Source organism: Eretmochelys imbricata, chromosome 5 (genome assembly GCF_965152235.1).
Source record: "Eretmochelys imbricata isolate rEreImb1 chromosome 5, rEreImb1.hap1, whole genome shotgun sequence".
Lineage (NCBI taxonomy): Eukaryota > Metazoa > Chordata > Testudines > Cheloniidae > Eretmochelys > Eretmochelys imbricata.
The window spans coordinates 26,851,153-26,876,370 of NC_135576.1; positions in this window are offsets into that span (position 1 = coordinate 26,851,153).

Here is a 25,218-nt window from a genome sequence, read left to right on the forward strand (position 1 = left end):
AATCCCTCTAGGCAAAACCTTAAGTTACAAAAAAGACACACAGACAGGAATAGTTATTCTATTCAGCACAATTCTTTTCTCAGCCATCTAAAGAAATCATAATCTAACACATACCTAGCTAGATTACATACTAAAGTTCTGAGACTCCATTCCTGGTCTATCCCCAGCAAAAGCAGCATGTAGACAGACACAGACCCTTGGTTTCTCTCCCTCCTCCCAGCTTTTGAAAGTATCCTGTCTCCTTATTGGTCATTTTGGTCAGGTGCCAGTGAGGTTACCTTTAGTTCTTAACCCTTTACAGGTGAGAGGATTTTTCCTCTGGCCAGGAGGGATTTTAAAGGGGTTTACCCTTCCCTTTATATTTATGACACCCCCCCCCAAATCTCAGCTAGGGCGAAACACTGGCTGGGATTTCTTCCTGGAGCTCTAGGGAAAACAGAGTTAATAAGACACATGTATCTCTAAATATACTACTAAGTACATAAAAACTAACAATATTTTCCACATCTCAAGGACAATTTTAACCAGTTGATTCTGGGAAACTTTCACAGGAGAGTGCATCAGCCACTTTGTTAGAAGCTCCTGAGATGTGTTGGATGTCGAAATCAAAATCTTGGAGAGCTAAACTCTACCGAAGAAGTTTTTTGTTATTTTCTTTGATGGTGTGAAGCCACTTCAGTGCAGCATGGTCGATTTGCAGGTGGAAACGCCGTCCCCAAACATATGGGCGTAGCTTTTCCAGAGCGTAGACAATGGCGTAACATTCTTTTTCACTGACTGATCAGTTGCTTTCCCTCTCAGACAGTTTTTAGCTGAGAAACACTACAGGGTGGAATTCTTGATCCGGTCCTTTCTGCATTAAAACTGCTCCCACACCGCGCTCGGACGCATCTGTGGTTACTAGGAATGGTTTGTCAAAGTCTGGGGCCCTTAGTACAGGGTCAGACATGAGTGTCGCTTTAAGCTTGTTAAAGGCCTTCTGACACTTTTCGGTCCACTGAACGGCATTTGGCTGTTTCTTTTTGGTTAGGTCTGTCAGTGGGGCGGCGATTTGGCTGTATTGCGGTACAAATCGTCTGTAATAACCGGCCAAGCCTAAAAAGGATTGAACCTGTTTCTTTGACTTTGGGACAGGCCACTTTTGGATAGCATCCACTTTGGCCTGTAGGGGGCTGATAGTTCCTTGACCCACCTGGTGTCCAAGGTAAGTCACTCTGTTTAGGCCTATTTGACACTTCTTAGCCTTAACAGTTAGTCTTGCCTCCCTTATGCGCTCAAGGATTTTTTTTAGATGTTCCAGATGTTCTGCCCAGGAATCCAAAAATATGGCCACATCATCAAGGTAGGCGACTGCATATTCTCCTAATCCCGCTAGGAGACCATCTACAAGTCTCTGGAAGGTGGCGGGTGCATTTTGCAGCCCGAAAGGGACTACATTAAATTCATACAGCCCGAGATGTGTGGTGAAGGCTGACCTTTCTTTGGCAGATTCATCTAGCTGTACCTGCCAGTACCCCTTTGTTAAGTCCAAGGTAGAGATGAACTGGGCCCGTCCCAGTTTCTCTAACAGTTCATCTGTGCGTGGCATTGGATAGTTGTCTGGGCGAGTTACAGCATTTAGCTTACGGTAGTCCATGCAAAAACATATTTCCCCATCTGGTTTGGGAACTAGAACCACTGGAGATGCCCATGCACTTCCAGAGGGACGGATTACACCCATCTGTAACATATCCTGGATCTCCTGTTCTATAGCAGTTTTAGCTTGAGAAGACACCCGAGAAGGTTGGGCTTTAATTGGGCGAGCATTACCTGTGTCAATGGAGTGGTATGCCCGTTCAGTCAGTCCTGGGGTGGCTGAGAACGTTGGTGCGTAGCTAGTGCACAGCTCCTTGATCTGCTGTCGCTGCATACGCCCAAGGGTCATGGAGAGGTTCACCTCTTCCACACCACCAGCACTTTTCCCTTCGTAGCAGACACCTTCAGGCCACTCAGCGTCGTCTCCTCCCTGGACTGTAAACTGACAAACCTTTAATTCTCTGGAATAAAAGGGCTTTAGAGAATTAATATGGTACACCTTAGGCTTTTGGTTGGAGGTGGGGAATGCTATGAGATAATTAACAGCTCCCAGGCGCTCCTGGACCGTGAATGGCCCTTCCCACGACGCTTCCATTTTATGTGCCTGGAGCGCCTTTAAGACCATGACCTGGTCTCCTACTTTGAAGGAACGCTCTCTGGCATGTTTATCATACCAGGCTTTTTGCTCTTTCTGAGCATCCTGTAAGTTTTCTTTAGCAAGGGCTAAAGAGGTTCGGAGGGTGTCTTGTAGGTTGGTTACAAAGTCCAGAATGTTAGTTCCTGGAGAAGGTGTAAATCCCTCCCATTGCTGCTTCACCAACTGTAATGGCCCCTTAACCTCACGGCCATATACAAGTTCAAATGGGGAAAACCCTAAACTGGGGTGTGGTACAGCTCTGTAGGCAAAGAGCAACTGCTGTAACACTAGGTCCCAATCATTGGAGTGCTCATTTACGAATTTACGTATCGTGGCCCCCAAAGTTCCATTAAACTTCTCCACCATGCCATTTGTTTGATGGTGGTAAGGAGTGGCAACCAAGTGATTTACCCCATGAGCTTCCCAAAGGTTTTCCATAGTTCCTGCCAGGAAATTAGTCCCTGCATCTGTGAGGATGTCGGAGGGCCAACCTACCCTGGCAAAAATGTCTGCTAATGCATGGCACACACTTTTAGCCCTGGTGTTGCTTAGAGCTACTGCTTCCGGCCATCAGGTGGCAAAATCCATGAAAGTCAGTATGTACTGCTTTCCTCTGGGTGTCTTTTTTGGAAAAGGACCCAGAATATCCACAGCTACTCCCTGAAATGGAACTTCAATGATGGGGAGTGGCTGGAGAGGGCTTTTGACCTGGTCTTGGGGTTTTCCCACTCTTTGGCATACTTCACAAGACCGGACATAGGTAGAAACATCCTTGCTCATTCCCTCCCAGTGGAATGACCCCCCAAAACGGTCTTTGGTCCTGTTCACCCCAGCATGGCCACTAGGGAGATCATGGGCTAAGCTCAAGAGCTTTATCCGGTACTTAGTTGGAACTACCAACTGTCTCTGAGGATGCCAGTCTTCCTGGTGTCCACTAGAAAGAGTTTTCTTGTATAAAAGTCCTCTTTCTACAACAAACCTGGATCGATTAGAAAAGCTGAGAGGCGGTGGGTTTCTCCATGCCACCGTCCAAGCTCTCTGGAGGCTTTCATTTGCTTCCTGTTCGGTCTGGAACTGTTCCCTTGATGCTGGAGACATCAGTTCCTCATTGGATTGTGGACCTATGCTTGGTCCCTCTGGAAGCGATGTAGGGGATGGGGCTGTTTCCGTTGACTGTGAACCGCTTTCCGCTGGTGCACTATGTTGGAATTCAGGCTCCGGTTGAGCCTCTTGTGTAGGGTTATCGGCTGCTGCCGGTTCAGGTTCGGTGGGGCCCTCTGGTGTTGAGGTTGCAAGTAGTGGATTCAGTGCTGGCAAATGGTCTGCTGTTAGTTGTTCCGCTGGTTCCAGTTCTGGGACTGGTTCCATCTGGGTCTCTGGGACTGGATCCACTACTGCTGTTGCAGACATTGGCCTGGGGTCCGGGTCCATCACCTCTGACTGGGTCCTGTAGAAGTTTCCAGAACAGAGCTAGGCCTCACGGCTTGTTTAGCCTGGCTACGGGTGACCATTCCCACCCTCTTGGCCCGCTTCACATGATTGGCCAAGTCTTCCCCCAACAGCATGGGGATGGGATAATCATCATAGACTGCAAAAGTCCACGTTGCTGAGCAGCCCTGGTACTGGAGAGGCAACTTGGCTGTAGGCAAATTGAAAGAGTTGGATTTGAAGGGTTGAATTGTCATTGGATCTCTGGGTTGATTAAATTGGGGTCCACTAAGGAAGATGGATAGCTGACACTTGTACTCCGGTGTCCCTCCACACGGTGACCTTCTTCCTGCCCACACTCACAAGGGTATCTGGGAGGTATCCAAGGGTATCTGGGAGGTATCTGGGCCTGTGGACCTCTGGTATGATTCTGGTGCAATGAACTGTAATCTGTTGGGGTTCTTGGGGCAGTTGGCCTTTACATGCCCCAGCTCGTTACATTTAAAACATCGTCCAGCTGATGGGTCACTGGGGCGAGGTGGGTTGCTGGAGAACGGGGTGGTGGGATGATAAGGGGTCTGGAGGGTTCTTTGGGAGGTATGTGGGGCTTTGGGCGGCCCCCGGTAATAGGGTGTGGTCTGGGGTTGTCCCTTCTGGTCTCCGCTCCAATTGCGACCAGTTTTCTTCTTCTCTGCCACCTCCACCCATCTGGCTCCAATCTCTCCTGCCTTGATTACAGTTTTGGGCTTCCCATCTAGGATATATCTTTGTATTTCTTCAGGAACACCCTCTAAAAATTGTTCCATTTGCATTAGGAAGGGCAAATTTACTGGAGATTCAACACTTGCTCCTGCTATCCAGGCATCCCAATGTTTCACAATGTGGTAGGCATGTCAGGTAAATGACACGTCTGGTTTCCACCTTAGGGCTCTGAACCTCTGACGAGACTGCTCGGGTGTTATCCCCATTCTGACTCTCGCCTTGGATTTAAACAGTTCATACTTGTTCATGTGTTCTTTAGGCATTTCAGCTGCCACCTCAGCTAAGGGTCCACTGAGCTGCGGCCTCAGCTCTACCATGTATGGGTCAGTAGAGATGTTGTACCCAAGGCAGGCCCTTTTGAAGTTTTCTAAGAAGGCCTCAGTATCATCGCCTGCCTTGTAGGTGGGGAACTTTCTGGGATGGGGAGTGGTACCTGGAGAAGGATTGCTAGGGTTTGTTGGTATATTCTGCTGAGCCTTTACGTTCTCCATCTCCAGTGCATGCTTCCTCTCTTTTTCCCTCTCCTCCTCCTTCAGCCGCATGAGTTCTATCTGTCTTTCATGTTCCCTTTGTTTTTCCTCAGCCTGAAATCTGGCTAATTCCAGCTTTTGTTGAGCCGTGGATTTTGTCATCCTAACCTCTCTGTTTTTAACTAACTTTACACCCGAGGTTTAGAAATAAACAAACAAAACTTGGCTGTAAAATTTTGCTGTGCTGGAATAGAATACCTATTCTCCGATAGTGATTGTCAGCCTACAGAAAAAGACAATTCCCCTGTCTCTGCTCTGGGCCCAAATCAAAGCAAAAAACCTCCAACTACTTGGAAACCTGCTTACCAGCAGCCCAAAGGAAAAAAAATTCCTTTTCAAACTTGTGCTCCTCGTAAAAAAAATCAAAATCCTAAAAAAAAAAAAAAAGCCCCTGCCACTTTTGTCTCCAGGCAAATGGGTAGAACACCCCACCTATTTACTTTTAGGAGAAAAAAAAAACTTCTGGTTTACCAAGACTGAGAATTTCCCTGCAGGAGGTTAAGTACCCTGCCTCCAGGCAAAGAAAATCTGCAATTCACAAAGATAATCCCCTTTTGTCTCCACTCTGGCCCCAAAGCAGAGAAAAAACAAGCTGCTTTCCAGCAGCTCCAAAGGAAAAAAAAAATTCCTTTTTAAAATCTGTACTTCTAATTCAAAAAATCTCAAATTGATCTCAAAACGATTTCAGGTTAATCCCACCACTCTGCCACCGTGTCAAGGTTCCTCCCCCACTCTGAACTCTAGGGTACAGATGTGGGGACCTGCATGAAAACCTCCTAAGCTTACTTTTACCACCTTAGGTTAAAACTTCCCCAAGGTACAAATTAATTTTATCCTTTGTCCTTGGAATATCCATTGCCACCACCAAACTCTAACTGGGTTTACTGGGAAACATAGTATGGACACGTCTTTCCCCCCAAAATCCTCCCAACCTTTGCACCCCACTTCCTGGGAAAGGTTTGGTAAAAATCCTCACCAATTTGCATAGGTGACCACAGACCCAAACCCTTGGATCTGAGAACAATGAAAAAGCATTCAGTTTTCTTACAAGAAGACTTTTAATAGAAGTAGAAGTAAATAGAAATAAAGGAATCACCTCTGTAAAATCAGGATGGTAGATACCTTACAGGGTCATTAGATGCAAAACATAGAGAATCCCTCTAGGCAAAACCTTAAGTTACAAAAAAGACACACAGACAGGAATAGTCATTCTATTCAGCACAATTCTTTTCTCAGCCATTTAAAGAAATCATAATCTAATACATACCTAGCTAGATTACTTACTATAAGTTCTGAGACTCCATTCCTGGTCTATCCCCGGCAAAAGCAGCGTACCGACAGACACAGACCCTTGGTTTCTCTCCCTCCTCCCAGCTTTTGAAAGTATCTTGTCTCCTCATTGGTCATTTTGGTCAGGTGCCAGCAAGGTTACCTTTAGCTTCTTAACCCTTTACAGGTGAGAGGATTTTTCCTCTGGCCAGGAGGGATTTTAAAGTGGTTTACCCTTCCCTTTATATTTATGACAGTAGGATTTTTCATTTTTATCAGAATCATAATGTGTACAGTTGCATAGGTATGTGAGACAGTCTGCAGAAAGGGAGTTGGCAATGTGAGACAGTCTGCAGAAAGGGAGTTGGCAATGAGACCTCTGGAATTTGATGTGCTAGTCAAGGTGCACAACTTCAATAATTAAAATTGCTTCCTAATCTCACCCAAGCACACTGCTGGGCTTGACATGATCTATTGTACTGTGCAATACTAAAGGCAGCGTCTTTTAATATGGCTTGTGACATCCTGATACCCCAATATTCACCACTGTCATGTAATTAGGGTATGTCTTATACAAAGAACGTGAGGTATCATTCTAAAAGTCTTGATCTGCTAGACAGTAATATCTCATTGGATTGTATGTGCTGTCATCGTATGTGAAGTTATGATGTTTGGCTATGTATGTGTTACTGAAACATGTCATGAGGTTGAAAACACCCATAAGCAGCCTTTCAGGTCAGACAGTGAAAAGGCCAAACAATGTTAATGGCTTATTGAGGAAATGCACACAAGCACAAGGATTAACCCAGGAACTGTGTACAGTAGAAACCTCTCAGAAGTAGCACTACACAATGGGAACTGTTTGACCCAGGTCACAGCAAAAGAGCTTTCCAGCAAGTGGGGAGATTTATAAAAGGGGGGAAATGACATTATGGGGGGACCTCACTATCCCTACAACAGCACACCAGGAAACACCTGAGGAACAAAGACTAAACTGTGGGAAGTGATGGTCTCGGGCTAGAAGGATTTTTAGCCAGTGTATGAAAACCTGAGAAAGCCAAGGCAACTTGTGCCTTAAGAATCTGCCAGCCTGTTTATCACTCAGGGTGAGAATTTGCTAATTTATATCCTACCTGTCTAGTGTGTTAAGTTTAGTTTGCATTTTTTGTTTATTTACTAAGGTAATCTGCTTTGATCTGTTTGCTATCGCTTATAATCACTTTAGATCTATCTTTTGTAGTTAATAAATTTGTTTTGTTTTGTCTCTAAAACCAGTGCGTAACTCATACTTGGGCAGAAAGCTGTTGCATATCTCTCTCCACATTGAGGGAAAGGGTGAATTTTATGAGCGTACGCTGTATAGTTCTCTGTGCAGCACAAGACAAGACAATTTTGGGTTTATACTCCAGAGGGGGTATGCACTTGTGTGCTGGGCAATTCTTTAGCTGAGCTCTCCCATGCAGAGCTGATCTCAGCATGTGTGTGAATATAGCTGCAGCTGGGTGTGTCCCTACATGTGTGTGTGCTGGAAGGGAGCTTGAGAGCCTGTCACAGCAGCACAGAGTAAGGGGAATCCATGCTAGTGGCACAGGCGGGCTCATTGGTATCCCAGTTCCAAGTGGCACCCCAGGGGGAACCCGTCACGTGGATAAATGTAAATGCATCCATCTAGGAACAAAGAATGTAAGCTATAATTACAGGATGGATGACTTTATCCTGGGAAACAGTGACTCAGAAAAAAAAATTGGGGATCATGGTAGATAATCAGCTGAACATGAGAACCCAGTGCGATGCTGAGGCCAAAAGGGCTAATGCAAGCCTTCGATGCATAAACAGGAATTTTGAGTAGGAACAGAGAGGTTATTTTACCTCTGCATTTGGTATTGGTACAACCACTGCTACTGTGTCCAGTTCTGGTGCCCACAATTCAAGAAGGATATTCATAAATTGGAGAGGGTTCACAGAAGAGCCATGAGAATGATTAAAGGGTTAGACAACATGCCTTATAGTGATAGACTCAAGGAGTTCAATTTATTTAGTTTAACAAAGAGAGAGTTAAAGGGTGACTTGATTACCGTCTATAGGTACCTATGTGGGGAACAAATATTTTATAATGGGCTCTTCAGTCTAGCTGAGAAAGGTATTGTATGATCTGATAGCTGGAAGTTGAAGCTGCACAAATTCAGACTGGAAATAAGGCATAAATATTTAACAATGAGGGTAATTAACCATTGGAGCAATGTGCCAAGGGTCATGGTGGATTCTCCATCACTGGCAATTTTTAAATTAAGATTGGATGTTCTTCTAAAAGATACACTGCAGAACTTTTTAGGGGGATGTTCTATAGCCTGTGTTACACAGGAGGTCAGGCTAGATGATCATAATGATACCTTCTGGTTTTGGAATCAAAAGTCTATGGAACAACAGTTTTGTTTTTGGTTGGAATGCAGTACTAACAACATACTGCTCCCTAATAATCCTGGTTAGAGTATTTTAGTAAGTCTCTGAGTGCCTGATTCCTGTATGGTTCTCATTCCATGGTATTCCATTGTGAGCAGTCAAGCTTTTGGTGAACTAGGATTACACATTCCTTATGAAAATCTCTTATAAAATGTATTAAGAATTTAGACCAGTTTGGGGTTCTAGAGAAATTGCCCTAAAAACTATAGAACTTAATAGAGTACTAAATCCCTACTTATACAGGTTTATTGTATAGGTCCATAGAAAAGTTATCCTCTATTGAAGTCTGTAAGGCTGTTCCATAGGGGTTTGCAAGGAGAGAAACCCCAATTTTATATTCCATGTTGCTTAATTAATTTTGTTCCAAGCAAAGCAAAAATGTATGCCTGGTTAGCTGCTTTTTCATACCAATTAGCATATCACAGACTTGTCAGAGTAGACATGGCCTGTTAACAGAGCATCACATATTTGTAAAATAGCCATTTTTATTTTCAAAGCAGTAACTGAGCAATTCCAGATATCTTCACTATTGGAGGATTCCTGCAAAAAATGAATCAGATTTTGTATTTGTTACATCCATCATATGCTCCCTAGCTGCATTTTAGAGCTGGGAAATATGCCAGAGAGTGGACATCACTACCTAAAAAGACCTGCACTGTAAAGGCATAAGCATATACGCGATAATACAGGACAAAGGGTTTTATATAGGTTTTTTGGCAGTGGGCTGTACAAATAATAAATAATGATGTACATTATTGTTGGCAATGTAATACTAGCATTTCCATGTTGTTTACTTTCTGCTAAATGCCAGGTATTAAACACCAATAGAATTTATTAATGATTTAACTGGAATAAAAAATAAATCATGAAATCAGGCACCTGATTTTAGTTATGCACGATACTTTAAAGACATATAATGAAATGTGTGGGGTTTTTTAATTAAATGAAAAGATGAATCATAATTTGAACTGAACAGCTGTTCAGTGAGGCAAACAAGTATTTTATAAGGGTTTTCTTACACAGAGGAAAGAGCAGAATATTATGAAATTGTGAAGGAGAAAAAACTGAGCTTTAACGTTAGAACCAGAATAAGGATGGGATTTTCAGAGGTGCCTAAGGGAGTTAGGCACCTAAATCACAGCAGGCGTTGGGCATCTAATTCCTATACACTCATTTGAAAATCGCAGCCTGGTAGCATAGTTTCAAAAAAGGAAGTTCTGGAATATATCTGCCAGCAGTTTTGCACTAGCAATGTGGGTGGTCTCCATGAAAAGACCTGGGAGACCAAGGTAAGTGATGCAATGAAAAGGCAAATATCAAAACACATGCTGAAAAACAAGAGGCAAAGACCTGGAGAAGTTGCAAAAGAACGTTTTCTTTTTAGAGCACCAACATTTGCTGGTCCCTTTGCTAGAATGCTGGCATCCTCTTCCCATCATACAGGCACTTCAGTGGCCTGGTCCATTTGTATGCTCAGGAAGTAGGACGTTACTCTGCCTGCTGATTGGAATTGGTTGATTTAGACCCGAAATTAGTCAGGTCCTTTGGGAAGGGAGTAGTAAGGGGCTGGCCACTTTGCAGTTGGCCACCTAAGGGCTGTTTTAGCCACACTGACTGCCATATTTCTAGTATTGATCTTAGGTTAATGAGGCATGTTGACCACATCTGTTCCTTCTCACCACCTCCTGGTCTGAGTCAGAACTTTTGCTGACCTTTTGTTCTTAGTGATGCATTTTCTAAAAATCTTTAAAAAACAAAACTGTTCTTATTTTCGTTCCTGGTTAGGATTTTATTGTTGTTGGTTTTTTTTGTTGTACTTTGGTAATTCCTAGCAGTTTTTTTTAATTAAGGACTTGGAATCCCACAAAACAATCCCTTTACCCCACCACCACCTCAGCTCCCAGGTCTGCATACTGAATTATGCCAAAGACACCAGGATTCAAAGTCTATGCTTCCTGTCCTTGCTCGTTTTCCATTAGCGACAGACACCAACATTGTACTGTTTGTGGGGAGCCCACATCACTTCCAGGTGTAGTATCTGCCTCTCCTTCCCTGCCTGCACCCAGGAAGTCCAAGCTCTCTGCCTCAAAAAGAACCTCATGGAGGTCGCGATGGGGTGGAAGTCGGTTCCAGTCTGGAAAACCCCCCGCTCCTTACATCAGCCTGAGCGATCCAAGAGTGCTCCCCCTATTGTGGAGCCTCCATCCGGATCCTCTGGTACCAGTGCTATGGACCCCTTGTCTGGGACTAGCCATGCACCATGGAAGCATGTGCGTAAGCATGGCAGTAAGTCTTCCTCTAAATCTGAGAAGGACCCTGCACCGTCCACAACTTCTGGCCACTTGCTGGATCCATGTACCCATCCTGCTTCAGCTCCGCTGGTGTCCTGTGAATTGTTGGTCTTGACTAAGGCAACTTATGGAAGAGACACAAAAGGGGGCACCAGTTAAAGGGGGGCACCTGACTTCGCCCCCAGCCCAGGGCCTCCACGCTCTGCCTTTTCCCTCCCCATCATTCCCTGGGGGGGCTCTGTCCTCCTGCTGTGCTGGAAACCGCAGTGGTTAAAGAAGAAGAATGTAGGGTCACCTGGTGGCCCCATGTCGGCAGTGCCTCCAGCACCATTGTACCAGCCCCTGCCCTGCACCCAGCCCTTCCACGCAGCTGCATCTCCTGTCTGGGGTCTGTACAGCCCTGCCGGAGGACAGGGCTGGGGGCGGGGCTGGGGGCAGTACAGCCATGTTGGAGGAGTTGCTGGCATGGGGCGCTGGCTGCTGGGAGCAGGAACCCCATGTTCTGCTCCTTTCACCACTGTGGTTACTGAGAAAGCCTCGCAGTTCATTTCAGTAACTGAACTGCAGGCTCTCCTGGGAACTGCAGTGGTGAAAGAAGCAGAACATGGGGCCACCCAGCGGTATCCAGCTGCTTGGGCACAACAACGGCAGGATCAACTGGGTTGGCCATATTGGAATTCATGACCACAATATTTGTCTTCAGAACAGTCTTGTTCAGCTCAGGAGCACTCCTGTTTCACTGCCCCACCTTTCATCCAGTAGATGTTTGGAAATGGGGTTAGACAATGCACTGATCAGCCCGGATATGTGAGGTGGCCATGTGGAGTTTGATACACACCTTTTCTTCTCATTATGTTCTAGTACATGATACTGTGAGGGACACTTCATCTGGTGCAGCAGTCCTTCATTCTATGAGTCCGCAATCTTCCTTACCCCCTCCTCCTATCTAGTTACTGCTTGTCAATCACCATCAGTAGAATACAATAGGGACCATCACTTGAAGAAGAAGAGGAGGTTACTTACCTGTAACTAGAGGTTCTTCAAGATGTATGGTTCTTATCTGGATTCCAGTCACACCCTCTTTCCTCTCTGCTGCAGCTCTGTAGGCCTGTGGTGAAGAAGGAACTGGAGATGGGATCAGTCCACCCCATCCTTTATTGTCTTGGGCGAAACCACAAGGCAGTACAAAGAGCGCATGTGTGGACTGCTGAGCAATACTACTTTGAAAAGCTCCGGTTTCGGGCACGTGGCACACGCGCATAACCCTCAGTGGAATGCAGAAAGGGACCACACATCTCAAAGAACCTACAGTTACAGGTGTAAGTAACCTTCTCCTGCCATTACAATCCATACATGACTGTAGTGCTGTATTCATGGTATTCCCTATACTTAACATGGACAGTACCTGGGGAATATTAGTAGCCTATAGGAAATCAAATGATGAAGGCAAATGATTAATAGAGGTGGTCAAAAAATGGAATTTCTGACCTACACAAAATTCTGAGAATTTTGTTTTGTCCTGAATTGGTACAAAAAGTTAGAATCTTGGAATTTTTCATGAAATTAAATATTCCAAAAATATTTTTGACCTTATAAAAATGTTTTGTTTTGTTTCAGTAAGGTATTTATTTTGACTAGTGTTTTGACATATTATATTGTATTCACTTGAAACAAAACATTTGATCTTATTGAAACAAAATGTTTTGATAGTTTACCATTGAAAATTTTTACAAAATAGATATATTCTCACTAAATATTTTGAATCAGAATCTTCTGCTGGAAAACTGTTTCACTGGGAAATTTTCGATCTGCTTCAGTGATTAATACTAATTAATATGCAAAAAGCAGCTTGGAAAGGACTGACAAGTTCAGGGACATAAAATTGTCTGCAATGCAAATTAACCTATTCTACTTGTGTTGAAAGTTTTGTATATGGAGATGGACAGGAAAAGTAGAATGTCTTTCTGGTTCCTGCTGCTAAGCATCTTGGGAATTAGTATCATTGTGTGAGGCTCATTAAGACTAATGAAGGCCTGTAACTTTTAAACCATTTCCTCTGCCTTCTGACAGACTCTTCCTCCCAATCCCCTACTGCACAGATTCCTAGAAGATTCCTCCCTGGATAGATTCTTCCTCTTCTTGCCCCTGTATTCTTTGAGGCTGAGGCGTGGGAGAATACAAGTCTATATAACTAGTATGTGTGTATCTATGCACAATGGAAGCCGCCAAACATTAAATAACTGAGCAGCAAATTTACAGTATTAGGCTTTTACTGGAACCCTGGTAAATTTACTATGGGAGGTTAAGACCTCCATTGAATGTATGTGTGTAAATGTGTACATAATACTATACCACAGTAGGGTATTATTTACACTTACAGTATCCATGGTGATGGAGGGATGCCAGCAGCCTGCTGAGTCAGGTACAGACACGGGTACTCCTGTGAATGGCCCTCCACTGGTCTTGGCTGATCTGAGGTAGAGCCAGCAGCACACCAGTGAATATGCTTGCCTTGCACTTCTGTACTACTGAGCAGAGCAAGGAAAGTTTTTGGTGGAGCCACGTGAAGTTAGGGGAAATTCTGTGTCTGGGGAAAGATTCCATGGCTATACAAGGCCCTTAGATATTGGTGGATATGAAGATCAACACATTATCTGGGCTTTTTCCAGTATGTTGGAAATTTTTGAGCTAAAGCATTAAAAAGTGGGAAAGAGGCCCCATTTAAAATATGTGATTTCTTGGAAAAGCAGCCGTAAATGTCATCAGCAGCCTGGCGGAAATGAAATATATCAACGGTCCCAAATCATGAGTACGGGGGAATCCCTCTTGTTACAGAAAACAGGTCTCTATTTCCTAATGACCAACATTTGAAAGTTTAAAGAACTGACAATAAAACACATGATTAAATGAGTGCCAGAAAGTGGCCTCGACCATAAAACTATACACTGAGTGGTCATTCTAGTTAATCCGTGGCAGTATTTATTGAGTTATAACATTGGAAGAGATGAGTAAACATGGTTAAGACCAAGTGGGCTCAGGGGATTAATTACCTTTGTTTTTAAGATAAGCTTTACCATATTTCCTCAAAAATCTTCACATGCTGTAATTTTAAACTATACTTTTGAGTTCAAAGTTAAACAATGTCTAAGGAAGATATGGAAGATCCAGCACTTGAGGTGGGTAAATAAAACCTATGTACCTATTTTTAATTAAAGTACTGCAGACATCACTCAGTTCTGCAATTCTGTACTCAACTGAATTGTTTTTTGTCCTTCAAATGGTTAAAGATGCTTAAATCCTAAATATTTTTATGGGCTGTGCATTATTACCTCTTCTCCTAATTATGAAGCCAAGGAAAATCTAAGAGGAGTTGTTTATACAAAATGTGACAACTGTGATTTCTCTTCCAATTAAATGAACAATGATGCAACAGAGTAGGTGTGAGGCTGTGATAACATCATCTCCCTTCAGTTACTGTTCTAGAAAGAGCGATCTGACACAAACAGTCATTTTATTCAATTGTGTTAGCTCACAGTACATAATAACATCCCAGTCAGTGATAAATACTAAACAAAGCCTATTACCGAAGTGCATGCAGGGACCTATTTGTACTTCGTCTAGTAGGTATTACCAGTATCTCTGAAACCAGACTAAAGTATTCCCAAGAAATTCTTAATATATTAACATAATAGATTCCAAGTTTCCTGAAATGAGTGTGTCTTTTCTTTATACAGACTTTCCTTTTTAAGTATTCAGTTCTGGGAATGGCCCAAATTTTGTTCTACCGATGGTCAGAATCGGGGGGTGTTTTCTGAATACATGGTAAAAATATATCTTTTATGTTTTGTTAAATTGTATTTGGTAGGTGAGAGATAACCATGGATAGGGAAACCCAACTAAAGCTAGGGATACATGATATGAACACCTTTGTGATTATCAGAATTTGGACTCCTATATGCAACCAGAATGATCTAGCTATGGAGCAGTATCACTAAACAGAAATAAAGTACTTTTAGCCTTTTTTGACCCAAATGGTTAGCCAAAATTTGGGCTCCTGTGAAGTGTTTTGGTTAGGAGGAGAAATTGATGATGTAGCCAGATATCTGATGCAATCCTATTTGCAAAGAATGCACAAAGTCCTGTTTCTTTGAAAGGAGTCAAACAACAGGAGATAGTTTCTTTGCTCAAAGTTTCTTTCTAGTCAGCACTTAACCCAAAAGCTCTCTCTCTCAGCTTTTTCTTTTGGCTATGCTATCAGTGCTTCTGGGGCTGGTGTTTCCTTATTACCTTCTCTTTCAGAGACAAACAGACCATCACAAAATAACCAGTGAAACACCTTCAATCACATTTACCTTTCCTTTGGACAGTGTGTACCTTTGTTTTGTGTTGAGACTACTATTGTTTCAGCTGTCTGGTTCCATAAAGGAGCATCCCTAGTCCTCTGTCTTCATCACTCTCCAGCACAGCACAGCACAGGAGCTTTAAAATCTCACCTGTCCTTCAGGAAGGGAATCTTTCTCTTTTTTAGATTGTCAAATTTATCACATGGAATTCACTCTGTAATTCTGTGGGGGGAGAGAAAACCTTTTGAAGTGATAAACACCCATTTTTTCATGATCTGTATGTATAAAAACATCCTCACGGCATTTTCCACTTTTATGCGTCCGATGAAGTGAGCTGTAGCTCACGAAAGCTTGTGCTCAAATAAATTGGTTAGTCTCTAAGGTGCCACAAGTACTCCTTTTCTTTTTACTTTTTTTAAAAGTACTGCTTATGTCAAAACAATATCTGCATAATCAAAATGCTATTAAAAATAGTTTCTCATTTTAATCAAGTGTCTTTCTTTAGTAATAGGAGGCTTGTTTGCCTCCCTGTGAGGCTTGATTTTAAACTTCCAGATGATGCCTATTTGAAATGTTTACTGCCTCCTAGCTGCCAGTGATTGATGGGGAAAGGGAAATGGCAGGAGGAGCAAAGAAAGATCAGGGGATTCATAGATGGAGGCAGAGGAGGGAAGGAGAAGTAGGACCAGAACAAGAAAACAAAATGAAGGGGTTGAAGGCTGGTGTCCCCTCCAGAAAGACTAGGAAACATGAAAAAGATTAAATACATTTAGTTAGAAAGAGAAACTGGGTGGAAACAGGAGAGAGAAGATAAGACCTAATATTTTAGTTTTCTGTGAATACTACCATTGAAGGCTATAGCCCGGATCCTGTTCTGGTTTACACTCATGATTCCACTGAAGTTGAGCTATTCTGGTGTAGCTGACAGGAGACTCAGACCCACTGGGACCATTTAAACAACTATAGGTTGCCAAGTTACTCACATTTGTATTAAAAAGAAAATGTTAACCATTCCAATGTACCATCTGAGAGGAGGCCTGGGGTTTCTGGGCAAGTTGGAGGAAGCCTATAGGCTTAATAAACCTAAAGTATTATGAGCCAAATTATGTCATTTAGTGTCTGGCCTGTGTTGGGCATGATGCCAAACTGCTTCATCCCGGGGGAGTTCAGGGAGGGATCATGTCACAGGGGGTCATGATTCCTCCTCAAGCAACTCAGTACACAGAATGATGGTGCAGCTTGCTCCTCTGTGTGCCATTGTCTCATCTCCTCGCTGCCCCCATCTCAAGCTACCTTTGAACCTGTGTGCAGCCCAAGCAGGGAGACTCATGCTTCTCCGTGGGCCTGTGTGTTGGCCAGTCACAGTCTGTGCTCTGTATTTTTTTATTTCATCTCTTGTGTTTGCATGTGAGTGTCAATTATACTGTCATTTCTCTATAGTTAAGGTTGCAACTTCCTATTACAAAGCTGATTTTCACACATCCTTCTTAACAATTGTGGGCCAAATCGTGACCCACCTAATTAAGAGGGGGCAAGGCACCCTCTTAGGCCTTGTCTACACTATGGGGGGAGATCAATCTAAGTGTAAGCAGGGGAATAGTCCCGCTATTGTGGGGAACTTTCCTGGTTTCTGCACTACCCCGGTGAAGTGGGCTAGCGAAAGGACCTGAGTCCTCGCTCCCACTTCCTTTACCCAGAGGCCTCCCTGCCCTTGAGGACTCCCCTTCCACTCTCCTGTCTGGCAGAGTCCTCGTAACCCCAATAAGGCTGGGCCCAGGATTTCTGGGGGGCTCGACCCACAACCCTGCTGTAGTCACCTAGGACAGGGGCTAGGGTGTCCCCACTGCGGGATACTTCTGCACTGGGCACTTCTCTGACCCACTGATTATTACATACAATTTAAAGCAAATGCAAGTTATTTAATCAACAATTTTAAAAAGAATAAGGAAAAATGGGAAAGATTAAAGGAAACACATCACCCTGCTCTGTGGCAGGGAACATCACAAACAGTGTCTCTGGAATGTCAGGGCAGTTCACAGTCTGTTCCTTTAAGTCCCAGGCCTCTTTCTCAGGCTCTCGCTGTGCTGCAGGGACGGTGTGGGTTGGACACTCGCTCTGGTGGTGGTCACACGCTCTCAGGCTCTAGGTGGCAGGGCCCTTCTTCCCACCGTTGCCCGCACTTGTCGGGGTTACCAATCCCCCTCCGAGTCTGGCCTATAGAGCCTCCTGGCTGAGGCATCTCCCTGTGCTGGGCCCACTGCCCAGGGTCCCCCTCGCTCTCCCCAGCTGCTCACCACACCCAGCTCCGGACTGTTCCAGCTCCAGCTCCACTCTGTCTCAGCTCCAGCCCCACTCTGCTTCAGAATGGCTGCTGCTCTGCCTCCAGCTCCCTGGGCTGCTTCTCTGGCCCCTCTGGCTCTAATTGTTGCAGCTCTGCTCCCAGCACAGGTCTGCTCTGCAGCCTGCTTCTGTGACTCTGCTCCCAGCACTGACCTGCTTTGTGGGCTGCTTTTCTGGCCCCTCTGGCTCTGGTTGCTGCAGCCCTCCTCCCAGGGCAAATCTGCTCTCTCTGGGCTGTGCCTCTGGCTTTGGGGCTGCAGCTCTGCTCCCCAGCTCAGCTTGGGCCCCTGTTTTCTCCTTGGCTCGGCCCCACTTTCTCTGAGCAGGCAATTCCAGCTCACGCGGAGGACGGAACCCCCCTGGCCTCCTGACTCCCTGATTAGCCTCCCCGCCCTATCATTCAGGCTGACCTGGAGCATTGGCCTCTCCCCATTGTTCTTGGGGACTGTCAGTCTCAGGGTCCTGATTTCCCACCAACCCTTCCCCCTTTTAGTACTGGGAGCTAGCAACTAAAACACCCCCAGTGAGTGTTAGTAAGGGGGCAACAGTTCCCTTACATAAGTTACGCAACTTCAGCTACGTGAATAATGTAGCTACGTGAATAATGTGAATAATAATAAGTCGATGTACTTAGATCTACTTACTTCAGGGTCCACACTACGCAATGTTGATTGGAGACACTCTCCTGTCAACTCCCCTTGCACTTCTCATTCAGGTGGAGTCAGGAGTCGATAGGAGAGCTATCGGCGGTCAATTTAGTGGGTCTTCATTAGACCCGCTAAATTGACTGCTGATGCATCGATCGCCACGCGTCGAACCCCCAGGAAGTGTAGACAAGGCTTTAGTCTCCTGCAGTGGCTACCTGTATTACAGACGGTGGCATGAGAGGCAGGAAGGGAAGGGGAAGTAGGACCAGAACAAGGTTCCTAGGGCTGCTACTGTCCTTACAATGCACTGTCTAGCATGGTTGAGGTGGTGCACTGGGGGAAGTAATCTGTGCCAGATATAGGGCTGATGCAAATTTCTTACCTCAAGAACAAAGGAGGAACCAGTCATGGCCTGATCCTGGGGCAGTGCAACTATACACCTACACTGACTCAGGGCTTACGGCAATTTAATCCTATGTTAGTCAGGATATAATAAAAATGTTGGGTAAATTCATTACATGATATTGTAATTACAAGTGTTCCTAAATTACAATAGCTCCTTTGCAGATTTCAAAATCTGGTCTAGATTCAAAGTGGCAATGTTATAGAAGGGCACCTTTCTAACTATATAGAATTAATTTTCACAGTCGTGGAATTTGGTATTGGAAGTTTTCAAAACCAAAGAGTTGAGATCAGTTATCTAATGTTAAAAGAGTTTCCACACTGAACTCCGGTAGGAAAGCTTTCCCTCCTAGCATGCTTGTAGCCCGATTCACCACTGCATTACTCCAGTTGCATTCTGGTGTAACACCACTGAAGTCAATGGGGTAAATATAGATATGAACAATGTTACTGAAATACATTGTTTGTTTAAAAATTGATTTATTGTCTTATAAATATACCTATGTATATTTTATTGTTATGACGTTGGCTAAGCACTGCAGCCTTTACTGTGGAAAGTCTTCAGCGGCAGTCCGTGGGAATTTTACTGGAGTGAGGAGTGCAGGACTGGGTCCTAATTTAACATTTCCTTCTACTGAAGCACAATTAAACTTTTCATCATGATGATACTTTTCCAAATTAAGCAAACTTCTCAATATGTATTAAGGAGCCATTTCAGTCTATCTCTTGATTTGGAACAAGACGTCTTTGTCCAGCTACATATGTCATTTGAAGATCTATTTACATAATATGTCAGTTCCATTTATTTTTTCATTCTGATATTTTCTTCTATATTTTTAGTTCTACATCATATCAATAATAGCTGGTTTCCCGGCCTCTATTATAGAGCTTTGCCTTGTTTGGGGTTGGATTTTTTTTAATTTGTTTGTTTTTGTTTGGTTTGGTGAACAAATATGGAGGGACCAATGTTTAAAATCATCTGAGTTTATTTTATCATCTCTACAAGAGTGATCAGTGCTACTGAACAATTACGCTGTAGAATGCAGGTATGGTATACCATACCAAACTGCAGAAACATTTAATGTTTAGTGTAGATTTTATTCTAGATTTCCATTCAGGAGAGCAGAGTAGAAGGCTTCACATTGACCCTTTTGAATCTGACCCTTTCTCTCCGTCTGTCATAGCCCAATCTGTATAGCCTTGCCAATAGCACTCCTGTTTCCCAGAGGAGACTCTGCCATTGGCTGGCCATCCAGGGACTAAACCTCCAAAGCAGTTTCACCAAACACATCTTGGTTTTATTTATTTTTTCCTGCTTATAAAACTCCTGGGTAGCCTCTGGGCACATTTACAGTAAGTACAAGTCAGAAACCATGATGGAGATGGTCAGGCCTAGTGATCAAAGTCAGGGGTTGTCAAGGTTCCTTCTGCACTCTGAACTCTAGGGTACAGATGTGGGGACCTGCATGAAAGACCCCCCTAAGCTTACTCTTACCAGCTTAGGTTAAAAACTTCCTCAAGGTACAAACTTTGCCTTGTCCTTGAACCCCATGCTGCCACCACCAAGCATGTTAAACAAAGAACGGGGAAAGAGCCCACTTGGAGATGTCTTCCCCTCAAAATATCCCCCCAAGCCCTACACCTGTTCCTGGGGAAGGCTTGATAAAAATCCTCACCAATTTGCATAGGTGAACACAGACCCAAACCCTTGGATCTTAAGAACAATGAAAAATCAATCAGGTTCTTAAAAGAAGAATTGTAATTGAAGAAAAGGTAAAAGAATCACCTCTGTAAAAATCAGGATGGTAAATACCTTACAGGGTAATCAGATTCAAAACACAGAGAATCCCTCTAGGCAAAATCTTAAGTTACAAAAAGACACAAAAACAGGAATATACATTCCATTCAGCACAGCTATTTTACCAGCCATTAAACAAAAGAAATCTAACGCATTTCCAGCTAGATTACTTGCTAACTTTTTACAGGAGTTCTGAGCTACATTCCTGTTTTGTTCCCAACAAAAGCATCACACAGACAGACCCTTTATTCCACCCCACCCCCAGCTTTGAAAGTATCTTGTCTCCTCATTCGTCATTTTGGTCAGGTGCCAGCGAGGTTATCTTAGCTTCTTAACCCTTTACAGGTGAAAGGGTTTTGCCTCTGGCCAGGAGGGATTTTATAGTTGTGTATACAGAAAGGTGGTTACCCTTCCCTTTATATTTATGACACGCCACCCAAATCACAGATAGGGTGAAACACTGGTTGTGATTTCTTCCTGGAGCTCTAGGAGAAAACAGAGTTAATAAGACACATGCACCTCTAAATATACAACCAAATGTTTAAAGACTAACAATATTTTCCACATCTCAAGGATGATTTTAACCAGTTGATTCTGGGAAACTTTCATGGGAGAGTGCATCAGCCACTTTGTTAGAAGCTCCTGAGATGTGTTGTATGTTGAAATCAAAATCTTGGAGAGCTAAACTCCACTGAATAAGTTTTTTGTTATTTCCCGTGGCAGCATGAAGCCACTGTAGCACAACATGGTCAGTTTGCAGGTGGAAACGCTGTCCCCAAACGTATGGGCTTAGCTTTTCCAGAGCATAGACAATGGCGTAACATTCCTTTTCACTGACTGATGAGTGGCTTTCCCTCTCAGACAGCTTCTTGCTGAGAAACATGACAGGATGGAACTCTTGATTTGGTCCTTCCTGCATTAAGACTGCTCCCACACCACGCTCGAACGCATCAGTGGTTACTAGGAATGGTTTGTCAAAGTCTGGGGCCCTTAGCACAGGGTCAGACATGAATGTCGCTTTAAGCTGGTTAAAGGCCTTCTGACACTCTTCAGTCCACTGAACGGCATTTTGCTGTTTCTTTTTGGTTAGGTCTGTCAGTGGGGCGGAGATTTGGCTGTATTGCAGTACAAATAGCCTGTAATATGCAGCCAAGCCTAAGAAGGATTGGACCTGTTTCTTTGACTTTGGGACAGGCCACTTTTGGATAGCATCCACTTTGGCTTGTAGGGGGTTGATAGTTCCTTGACCCACCTGGTGTCCAAGGTAAGTCACTCTGTTTAGGCCTATTTGACACTTCTTAGCCTTAACAGTTAGTCTTGCCTCCCTTATGCGCTCAAAGACTTTTTGTAGATGTTCCAGATGTTCTGCCCAGGAATCTGAAAATATGGCCACATCGTCAAGGTAGACGACTGCATATTCTCGTAATCCCGCTAGGAGACCATCTACAAGTCTCTGGAAGGTGGCGGATGCATTCCGCAGCCCGAAAGGGAGCACATTAAATTCATACCGCCCGACATGTGTGGTGAAGGCTGACCTTTCCTTGGTGGATTCATCTAGCGGTACCTGCCAGTACCCCTTGGTTAAGTCTAAGGTAGAGATGAAATGGGCCCGTCCCAGTTTCTCTAATAGTTCATCTGTGCGTGGCATTGGATAGTTGTCTGGGCGAGTTACAGCATTTAGCTTACGGTAGTCCACGCAAAAATGTATCTCCCCATCTGGTTTGGGAACTAGAACCACTGGAGATGCCCATGCACTGCCAGAGGGGCGGATTACCCCCCCTCTGTAGCATACCCTGGATCTCCTGTTCTATAGCAGTTTTAGCTTGAGAAGACACCCGAGAAGGTTGGGCTTTAAATGGGTGAGCATTACCTGTGTCAATAGAGTGGTATGCCCGTTCAGTCAGTCCTGGGGTGGCTGAGAACGTCAGTGCGTAGCTAGTGCACAGTTCCTTGATCTGCTGTCGCTGCATACGCCCAGGGGTCATGGAGAGGTTCACCTCTTCCACACCACCAGCACTTTTCCCTTCGTAGTAGACACCTTCAGGCCACTCAGCGTCATCTCCTCCCTGGGCTGTAAACTGACAAACCTTTAATTCTCTGGAATAAAAGGGCTTTAGAGAATTAATATGGTACACCTTAGGCTTTCGGTTGGAGGAGGGGAATGCTATGAGATAATTAACAGCTCCCAAGCACTCTTGGACCGTGAATGGCCCTTCCCACGACGCTTCCATTTTATGCCTTTAGTACCTTTAAGACCATGACCTTGCCCCCTACTTTGAAGGAACGCTCTCTGGCATGTTTATCATACCAGGCTTTTTGCTCTTTTTGAGCATCCTGTAGGTTTTCTTTAGCAAGGGCTAAAGAGGTTCGGAGGGTGTCTTGTAGGTTGGTTACAAAGTCCAGAATGTTAGTTCCTGGAGAAGGTGTAAATCCCTCCCATTGCTGCTTCACCAACTGTAACGGCCCCTTAACCTCGCAGCCATACACAAGTTCAAATGGTGAAAATTCTAAACTGGGATGTGGTACAGCTCTGTAGGGAAAGATCAACTGCTGCAACACTACGTCCCAATCATTAGAGTGCTCATTTACGAATTTACATATCATGACCCGCAAAGTTCCATTGAACTTCTCAACCAGGCCATTTGTATGATGGTGGTAAGGGGTGGCAACCAAGTGATTCACTCCATGAGCTTCCCAAAGGCTTTCCATAGTTCCTGCCAGGAAATTAGTTCCTGCATCTGTGAGGATGTCGGAGGGCCAACCTAACCTAGCAAAAATGTCTGTTAGTACCTGGCACACGCTTTTAGCTCTGGTGTTGCTTAGAGCTACTGCTTCCGGCCATCAGGTGGCAAAATCCTCTTTCCTCTGGGTATCTTTTTCAGAAAAGGACCCAGAATATCCACAGCTACTCACTGAAATGGAACCTCAATGATGGGGAATGGCTGGAGAGGGGCTTTGACCTGGTCTTGGGGTTTTCCCACTCTTTGGCACACCTCACAAGACCGGACATAGGTAGAAACATCCTTGCTCATTCCCTCCCAGTGGAATGACCTCACCAAACAGTCTTTGGTCCTGTTCACCCCAGCATGGCCCTAGGATGATTGTGGGCTAAGCTTAATAGCTTTACCCGGTACTTAGTTGGAACTACCAACTGTCTCTGAGGATGCCAGTCTTCCTGGTGTCCACCAGAAAGAGTTTCCTTGTATAAAAGTCCTCTTTCTACAATAAACCTGGATCGATTAGAAGAGCTGAGAGGCAGTGGGTTTCTCCATGCCACCATCCAAGCTCTCTGGAGGCTTTCATTTGCTTCCTGTTTGGTCTGGAACTGTGCCCTTGATGCTGGAGACATCAGTTCCTCATTGGATTGTGGACCTAGGCTTGGTCCCTCTGGAATTGATGCAGGTGATGGGGCTGTTTCCATTGACTGTGAACCGCTCTCTGTGGGTGTACTATGTTGGGGTTCAGGCTCCAGCTGAGCCTTTTGTGTAGGGTTATCTGTTGCTGCTGGTGCTGGTTCGGTGGGGCCCTCTGGTGTTGGGGTTGTAAGTATTGGATTCAGTGCTGGCAATTGTTCTGTTGCTGGTTGTTCCGCCAGTTTTGGTTCTGGGACTGGCTCTGTCTGGGTCTCTGGGACTGGATCCACTACTGCTGTTGCTGACATTGGCATAGGGTCTGGTTCCATCACCTCTGACCTGGTAGAAGTTTCCGGAATAGAGCTAGGTGTGATAGCTTGCTTAGTCTGGCTGCGGGTGACCATTCCCACCCTCTTGGCTAGCTTCACATGATTGGCCAAGTCTTCCCCCAACAGCATGGGGATGGGATAATCATCATAGACTGCAAAAGTCCACGTTCCTGACCAGCCCTTGTACTGGACCGGCAACTTGGCTGTAGGCAAGTCAAAAGAGTTTGACCTGAAGGGTTGAATCATCACTTGGATCTCTGGGTCGATTAAATTAGTGTCCACTAAGGAAGCATGGATAGCCGACACTTGTGCTCCGGTGTCCCTCCACGCGGTGACCTTCTTCCCGCTCACACTCACAGTTTCCCTCCGCTCTGAGGGTATCTGGGCCTGAGGACCTCTGGTGTGATTCCGTGCAATGAACTGTAATCTGTTGGGGTTCTTGGGGCAGCTGGCCTTTACATGCCCCAGCTCGTTACATTTAAAACATTGTCCAGCTGACGGGTCACTGGGGTGAGGTGGTTTGCTGGAGAACGGTGTGGCAGGACGATAAGGTGTCTGGAGTGTTCCTTGGGGTGTAATTGGGGCCTTGGGCTGGCCCCAGTAGTAGGGTGAGGTCTGAGGTTGTCCCTTCTGTATCCTCTCCAACAGCAACCAGTTTTTTTCTTTTCTGTAACCTCCACCCATTTGGCTTCAATCTCCCCTGCCTCGATTACAGTTTTGGGCTTCCCATCTAGGATGTACCTTTCTATTTCCTCAGCAACACTCTCTAAGAACTGCTCCATTTACATTAGGAAGGGCAAATCTTCTGGAGATTTAACACTTGCTCCTGATATCCAGGCATCCCAATTTTTCAAAATGTGGTAGGTGTGTCGGGTAAATGACATGTCTGGTTTCCACCTTAGGGCTCTGAACCACCGACGGGAATGCTCAGGTGTTAGTCCCATTCTGACTCTCACCTTTTAAATAGTTCATACTTGTTCATGTGTTCCTTAGGCACTTCAGCCGCCACCTCGGCTAAGGGTCCACCGAGCTGAGGCATCAGCTCTACCATGTA